This window comes from Anabrus simplex, chromosome 5 (genome assembly GCF_040414725.1).
Source record: "Anabrus simplex isolate iqAnaSimp1 chromosome 5, ASM4041472v1, whole genome shotgun sequence".
Classification (NCBI taxonomy): domain Eukaryota; kingdom Metazoa; phylum Arthropoda; class Insecta; order Orthoptera; family Tettigoniidae; genus Anabrus; species Anabrus simplex.
In genome coordinates this window covers 9059088-9068432 of record NC_090269.1, presented here as the reverse complement: position 1 = coordinate 9068432, position 9345 = coordinate 9059088, and positions in this window count along the sequence as shown.

Here is a 9345-nt window from a genome sequence, read left to right as displayed (position 1 = left end):
CTTACGACAGGCAGGGGATACCATGGGTGTATTCTTCGTCTCTGTCCCCCACCCACAGGGAGTTGTGTGTTTGGTCTGGGAGAGGTATCTTATTTCCTTCAAGTCCGCCGGCATGCCAGTCAGGACCCCGTTATCCGCCACCTGGGATGCGCCACGTGGGAGTGTCACCTCTCCCCCTGCTATGCCAGCATAGTAGGTTCGTGGCGGTTAATTCAAAATCACGTAATAACATGGTTTTACTGTATCGAAAACTAAACATCCGAGTTCGCCGGTGTGTCTGTTTCAAGTGATTACATTGCACAAAAAAGAATTATCCACCACCGGTTGTGTTACTATCCGAGTAAAAAGTATTTTAGACATGGAGTGTAACGAATTTGTAAGTAATTTAGGAGACGATTCTAGTGATGCAAAGAACAACAAATCTCCTTATCTACGGGGAATCAAGCCTCCTATTGCAAGTTCAGATTAATGAAATACCTGTCAGGCCTAGTTGGAAATTTTCATGGCATTTTATAGCAGTCATAATGTACAGTAGTCTTATCATTCCAAGCAAAGCAGCTATATCTGTAAATTTACGTGTTCATATTTGCGTTAAGACCGCGTGGAACTCGCGGAGTGATATTAAGTTTTTGTTTATGGCTATGTAACTCTTTTGATGGAAGGAATTTTAGTTCATTTCATTTTTTTAAAATGAGCCTTCCTAAAATTAGGGTGCGGGGATTATTCGCGTAAATATGGTAAGTTTTCTAAATATTTGAGTGTGATTTGCTAGAACGAAACATGTCATTCTGTTTTAATTAAGCTGTTTCTTTTTCAGGTATCATACTTCTTGAGGTTGTTACGGCAGAGTCACTGTACAATGTTCACAGTGTCTCACGAGTACAAGGTTCATGGACATTTGGCAGTCCCTTGTTGCACTGTTCAGCACTCTTCGTCAGCTACCACATAACAGCACTGAACTGCCTCAATCACTGGCACTACGGGACTCAAAATGACCTTGTTCCGGCTCACTTATACAGGGAGACCAGCCCTTCCAAATACTTTGCATGAGAAGAAATCCCTGGAGCTCTCTGAAAATGGAAGGCTCTGGTAGCACCTTTGCAGTCCTTTTTACTTTGCTGAGAGACCTCCAGTGACATAATGGGCAGTGACAGTGGTGGTGGTGAAAGAGTCTGGGCTTGCACAGCAACTCGTCTGTCTGGTTGCTGGAGTCGTGAGCAGGCAGTGTCTTAGCTCCTCCCAACATCGCACACTGAAATGGCGGACGATATCACGATATGCAACGTCTCTTCAACAATACAAGCAATATACTGCCATTGAACTATATGAAATATTTCAGCTTTGAACTTTGGTCGGTAAGGTTCAATATTGTGTTGGTAACTTCAAGGAATTATAATGTGCGAAGGGTCAGCATTTCTTCCACAACATTATCACATAGCGGTCGGTTTTCACAGGTGCAGCAATGTTCTATACCTACAGCCTTACTCCACACCCTTTCACCACATTTACTTCACTGTTTCAAAATCTGAAAAGTGCCATATGTCATGAATGGAATTTTTTTTTTTTTGCTGACTTATAAAAAAATTGAAGTTTACGCAATTTAAACTACTTGAAACAAACTGTGATGACATAAATACACATTGGAAAGGAACAAACAAGCACTATTCAAGTCATCAAGAAAAGGAATACAGTGCAGATTGTCCTCAGCTCCTATTTCTGTCGCTCCCTCTTCACATTCTGACCTGCCATTGTGTTTATCTTATTATATGTGTTCCTTTCTCTCTCTCTCTCTCTCTCTGACTTGAAGATGATGTATGCCTCACTCTGTAGCTTACTAATAGCTATCACTCCTTAACAAGTATCATTGTCTTCCAAAGGTGAAGTTCAAATCACATGAGTTCTTTGATGGCTGTATAATGCAATTCTGGAACCACAGACTCTTCTACAATTTTGGCACTCGGCGTCTCGGGTAGCCACTGGACCTCGAGGGTTGATACTTCTGCTATTCATAGGCTCTTTCCTAGCATTGTGTTTCTTGGCCAGATGTTTCCTCCGCTGTAGTTCAAAGGATAAATGCCTTTGGTGGATGCCATTCTGGATGAGTGGATGCCAAAACCTCCCAATTTTTAGGGTCAGTTTGACATTTCTTTAGATTTGCCTTTAGAACATCATTATAGCAATTTTGTTGCCCATCCTGTTTTCTCTGTCCAACCTTCTACTGACAGTACATGATTTGTTTTGGCAGACGTGACTCAGGCATGCAAATGAAGTGACCTGTCCATCAAAGCTGGTGTTTCATTTTGAGAGTCTCAACGCTTGTTGTATTAGGTTGCTCCAAAACATGTTAATGCATCTATCTTGCCATTTTATTCCTAGGATTCTCCTAATACAGCATTGATGCTATTTTGTCAGGGTATAGTAAGTGCCTTCTGTACGTAACCCAAGTTTCACAGCCATAGAGCAGAGTTGGAATGACAGCAGCTTGGTGTCACAGTTAAAATTGAAATAATAAATAAAGAGGTTCAACCTATTCAGTACAAAAGAATAAGAAATGCAGTGATTACATTCTTATTTAATAATAAGTAGAAGTGGTACCGGTTTCAACCCTAGTCCAGGTCATCATCAGCCGATTAAAACATAAAAAACAATGCATAGGAAAAAGAAAATAAAAGATCAAGTTCACTCCGGATCAGTAGAAGAAGCGATATAAAAATGATGGGGGTAGACACTGTAAAATTCAGAAGAAGTAAATGTAAGTCACTTAAAAGAAACAGTGCGTAATTTTCTGAACAGCAGTATGGCACACGCAGTGTTAGGCAAAGTCTTATAACAGTTAAATTGAAATGATAAATATGGTAGTTCAACCTATTCAATACAAGTAAATAAGAGATGTAGAGATTACATTCTTATTTAATTAAAAGTGGAAATGGTACCGGTTTCAACCCCAGTCTGGGTCATCATCAGCCGATTATAATTCGAAAAACAATGCATAAGTAAGAAAGAAGTTAACGGTCAAGTCCACACAATATCAGTTGAAGAGGCGATATAAAAATGACAGGGGTAGGCACTGTTAAATTCAAACGAAGTGGAATGTAAGTCACTTAAAAGAAGTAATGCGTAATCTTCCGAGCATCAGCACGGCACACGCAATATTTGACACTGTCTCACAATGTTCACGAAAAGCAGAGAACAGTTAAATGATCCAGACTGCATACACCGTCAGGCACAAAGTCACAACACAATCCAAAAATGAAGATCTAAAGTCATGAAGAAGCCGAAGACGAGCAGCTCAACCGAAGTAACTTGCAAGCTCCAGAAGATCGGCACGGTGTTTACAACGTCAAGTGCTGTAGTTTCATACGCTGACGGAGATTGAAGCATAGATTAATGATCAAGTATTTGCTTAGTTCACGAAAATGTACCTATATATATATATACCAGTGGCATATCCTGGAATCTCCACTGAGGCATGCAACTAGTAACCATGCAGTTAACACAATGTATTAAGTAAATTTCAATTCTACTCACCCTAATTACATGTAGGTTCTGGATTGAACGTGCGTACACAATTCTTGTTTTCTGTTTTTAAATTTACGAGGGTCCGCCTCTGTGGTGTAGTGGTTAGTGTGATTAGCTGCCACCCTCGGAGGCCCGGGTTCGATTCCCAGCTCTGCCACGAAATTTGAAAAGTGGTACGAGGGCTGGAACGGGGTCCACTCAGCCTCGGGAAGTCAACTGAGTAGAGGTGGGTTCGATTCTCACCTCAGCCATCCTCGAAGTGGTTTTCCGTGGTTTCCCCACTTCTCCTCCAGGCAAATGCCGGGATGGTACCTAACTTAAGGCCACGGCCGCTTCCTTCCCTCTTCCTTGTCTATCCCTTCCAATCTTCCCATCCCCCACAAGGCCCCTGTTCAGCATAGCAGGTGAGGCGAGGTACTGTTCATCCTCCCCAGTTGTATCCCCGACCCAGAGTCTGAAGCTCCAGTACACTGCCCTTGAGGAGGTAGAGGAGGGATCCCTCGCTGAGTCCGAGGGAAAAGCCAACCCTGGAGGGTAAGCAGATTAAGAAGAAGAAGAAGAAGAAGAAATTTACGAGGGAGGTAGAGGTTTCCCGGCTTTAACTATTTGAATCTTTTCATCAAACGAACGGCCAGTAAATGGCTTTTCAAACTGATTTACAATTATATCTGTTTTAGACTCATCCATCGTTAATACCACATGTGCGCAAAATATAACAAAACACCGAAAACATAATGAATTAACTCACTAGTTAGCCACAACTCAAGCACTGAAGGCAAATCACCCCAGTGGCATTGGTAAGTTTCGTCACGTTGGGTTCTCACTGGGGGGTAATCTGTGGGTCCCGTTCGCTGTAAAGATGCCGACTTTCTTCAAGTTGCTAACAGATGGCAGAGGGTAGCACGGGTATGGGGTGACAAATTCTGACCAAGTTTCAATTGCAGCGACATCGTTCGGAGGGTTTCAGAACTACGTCTGCCACTGAATGCAATTTTAAGATTGAATGCCTTACATCCTTAACTCCTCCATTCGCTGTCTCTTTCTTCCTAGAGTGGTGTAGACGGCGAGACTACACCAGCACCACACGTAGTCAAACAACGGAACCAGTACAGTTGCGCGGACCTTTTGAACTTCTGAGAGATGAAATCATTAATATTCGACTTGAAACAACCTAAAATAATCGTACATCAGACAGTTCTTTGTGTTATCATAACGCATGCAATGAATGCCTTGCATTCAAGGAGAATACGCCCCTGAAATATACTTATAATACGATTCAATGTAATTGAATACGTACTTATGATCTTGAAGATTTTTAGAACAGTTGACGTGAAAAAACAATAGTGAATAGAAAAAATGGTAAAAACCGCAATATCGGAAACAAATGAAAACGTGTATGCAGAGTGCGCTATTTCTTGAATATAAAAAAATTCAGGTCGTGATTGAAGTAGTCAAAGTTGGTGGACGCAAGGCATGAGTTTAAATTTGAAAGCGAGGGCCCAAAATGAACGTGGCAATGCAGTTTTTTTATTTTTTTATCTAAAGACAAACCCACTGCATTTTCCACTTTCACTCAAGAAGCTTATAAAATAACTAATGTTCTTAAAAAACATAACATGAAAATTTCCTTTAGAACCAATAACAGAAATTTTGGTATATTACACAACTCTAAATCACTAAATAAATCTAATGCTTTTTCAAAATCTGGAGTATACAGATTCAAATTTTAACAACTGCAGCTCCTCGTACATCAGTCAAACTGGCCGCAACTTCAACATCAGATACTCTGAACATATCAACGCCATTAAATACAACAGATTCTCCGCCATAGGACAACACATTTAAAGATAAAAATTTCATTGTTCCGTATTGAAAGTATTAACGTTAAAAATTAAATAATTGAAAAAGTGGTTCAACCTATTCAATACATAAAAGAAAGAAATGTAGTAATTACAACTATAAATGGGACCGGTTTCGACCCTAGTCCAGGTCATCGTCAGCCGTAAAAACATGTAAAACAATGCATATGAAAAAGAAAAAGAAAAAGATTAAGTGAACTCTGGATCGGTATAAGATGAAACATAAATTAACGATGGGGGTAGAAATTGTGAGTCACTTAAAAGAAAACAGTACGTAATATTAAGAATGGTAGTAAGGCACACGCAATGATAGGCGAAGTCTCACAATGTTTATGAATATTGGAGAACGGTCAAATGGGTCAGTTTCCACACTCTGTCAGGCACAAAGTCACAACACTATCAAATAATATATAAAGTTCATAAATAACTTGAAGTCGCAGACGAATAGATTTGTAGAAGCAAACCGCCAGCTCCCGGTGATCAGCGCGGCAACATTGCTAAATTCAATGGCTTTAACAACTCCTTCATAAACCGCATCATCAACAAATTCAAACACCGTCCAAAAACCACTTTATCTAAAGACACAATAAAACCAACTGCTTTTTCCACCTTCACTTTCACTCAGGATGCTTATAAAATAACTAATATTTTTAAAAAACATAACATGAAAATTTCTTTTAGAACTAACAATAGAAATCTTGATATCTTACACAACTCTAAATCTCAAAATAAGTCTAATGCTTTTTCTAAATCTGGTGTATACAGATTCAAATGCAACAACTGCAATTCCTCCTACATCGGACAAACTGGCCGCAACTTCAATATCAGGTACTCTGAACATGTCAACGCCATTAAATACAACAGATTCTCTGCCATAGGACAGCACATACAAGACTCCAAGCATAGTTTCACCAGTATTAACAATGACTTAAATATACTTAAAATCATTAACAAAGGCCCCCTCTTAAACATTACTGAAAATTGCTTTATCCACCTTGACCAGTACTTCAACCCTAATTTCAATTTAAACGACATTTCTGAAAAACCCAATATCCTTTTTGACTTCCTAATTCTTCTTCTCAAAAATTCCAAATTCCAAAACCCCAATTCTATTTTCCATGCCTTACAAAGTTCCCACCCACATTTTCTACCTCCAATAACCCACCCTCCTAACCCACCCTAAACTACCCCTCCTTCATTTCCCTATCTTATCCTTCCTCAATACCATCTAACTTCAATTTCTTTTTTTCTTTTATTCTTTCTCTTATTTCACTATTACTCTTCCTCTGTTAATTTATTCTACCTTCTGTATTAAAAAAAAAAAATTGACCTTCATTTCGGTTCTCCTCTTTCAAATTTTAACTCTTGTCTTGCGCCAACTTCGACTACTTCAATCATGACCTAAAATTTTTTCAATTTTAAAAAATAGCGCACTGTGCATATAAGTTTTCATTTGTTTTCCAATATTGCGCTTTTTACTATATTTTCTTCTCTTTACAATTGTTGTTTCAAGTCAACTGTTTTCCAAGAACTTAGCAGGAGCACAATTACTCATTCAATTATACTGATTTGCGTTGTATATTTCTATATATACGTACTTAACTTCCCACAACCGAGACAAATACTGGACCTTCAGGATATTCTCCATTCTACTTTGGCGCATGACCTTGAATGTGCCGCGCTGATCACCGGGAGCTCTCTCTTTTTCAATTATTTAATTTTTAACGATAGGACAACACATACATGTCTCTACATGACTCCAAGCACAACTTCACCAATATTGAAAAAGACATGAAAATACTTAAAATCATTAACAAAGGCCCCCTCTTAAACACTACTGAAAATTTTTTTATTCACCTTGACCAATACTCCAATTTCAACTTAAACAACATTTCTGAAAAACCCAACATCCTATTTGACTTCCTAATTCTTCTTCTCAAAAATTCTAAATTTCAAAAACCTGAATTCAATTTTCCATGCCTTACAAAGTTCCTACCCACATTTTATACCTCCAGTAACCCACCCTCCTAACCCACCATAAACTACCCCTCCTTCATCCCTATCTTATCCTTTCTCACCACCTCTCAACTTTAAACCCTTTTAATTTTTTCTTATCCACTAATCTTCTTTCTTTATTAATTTATCCTCTTTTTCTTTTCACCCCTAAAAAAAATAAATGCATTGCCACGTTCATTTTGGGCCCTCACATTAAAATTTAAACTCATGCCTTGCGTCCGCCAACTTTGACTACTTCAATCACGACCTGAATTTTTTTATATTCAAGAAATAGCGCACTCTGCATACACGTTTTCATTTGTTTCTGGTATTGCGCTTTTTACCATTTTTTCTATTCACTATTGTTTTTTCACGTCAACTGTTCTAAAAATCTTCAAGATCATAATTACGTATTCAATTATATTATATATATATATATGTACATTTTCGTGAACTAAGCAAATACTTGATCATTAATCTATCCTTCAATCTCCATCAGCGTATGAAACTACAGCACTTGATGTTGTAAACATCGTGCCGATCTTCTGGAGCATGCAAGTTACTTCGGTTGAGCTGCTCGTCTTCGGCTTCTTCATGACTTTAGATGTTCATATTTGGATTGTGTTGTGACTTTGTGCCTGACGGTGTATGCAGTCTGGCTCATTTAACTGTTCTCTGCTTTTCATGAACATTGTGAGACAGTGTCAAATATTGCGTGTGCCGTGCTGATGCTTGGAAGATTACGCATTACTTATTTTGAGTGACTTACATTCCACTTCGTTTGAATTTAACAGTGCCTACCCCCGTCATTTTTATATCGCCTCTTCAACTGATATTGTGTGGACTTGACCGTTAACTTCTTTCTTACTTATGCATTGTTTTTCAAATTATAATCGGCTGATGATGACCCAGACTGGGGTTGAAACTGGTACCATTTCCACTTTTAATTAAATAAGAATGTAATCTCTACATCTCTTATTTACTTGTATTGAATAGGTTGAACTACCATATTTATTATTTCAATTTAACTGTGATACTTTTCAATATGGAACAATGACATTTTTATCTTTAAAAGTCTTATAATGTTTATGAAAAGCGGAGAACGGTTAAATGAGCTAGCTTGTATACACTGTCAGGCACAAAGTCATAACACAATTGAACACATATGAAGATCCATAATCGTGCTGAAGCTGAATATGAGTAGATCAATTGAAGTAACTTGCCAGCTCTCAGTGATCAGCGCGATATATTCATCAGGCACTGTGGTTTCAAACGCCAACGTAAAATGAAGAATAGCTTAATGATCCAGTATTTGCTTCAGTCGCGGGAATGTAAGTATATATAGATACATATAATATAATTCAATATAATTGAATAAGTAATTATGATCCTGTAGAATTTTTGGAACAGTTGACGTGAAAAAAACAATTATGAAGAGAAAAAATATAGTAAAAAGCATAATACCAGAAACAAATGAAAACGTATATGCACAGTGCGCTATTTTTTAAAATGTAAAAAATTCAGGTCGTGATTGAAGTAGTCGAAACATCTGAACATACTTAATTAGTGCTTCTGGAATGTTATGTTTTTCTAAATGTTCCCACATTTTTCCTTTCTCCACCATTTCATATGGTTTTTCCAAATCCAAAAACACTAGTATCAAGTCCTTCCCTTTCTCCCCAAATTTTTCCATTAGCTGTCTGAGTGAAAAACTGGATATATGGTTCCTCTATTTCTTCTAAATCCATGTTGTTCTTCTTCAAGTTAATCTATTATTTCTCTCAGTCTCTGTTCTATAATCTTCTCCATTATCTTAAGGCAATAAAAGGGTGATGCCTCTGTAATTGATGCACTCCTTCTGCTTCCTTTTTTAAACAGTGGTATTGTAATTCCTTTTTTCCAATCATCTGGCAACTTGCTCTCTTGAGTTCGATGTAGCCACTGTACTCCAGGGATTCCAGCTGCCTTAATC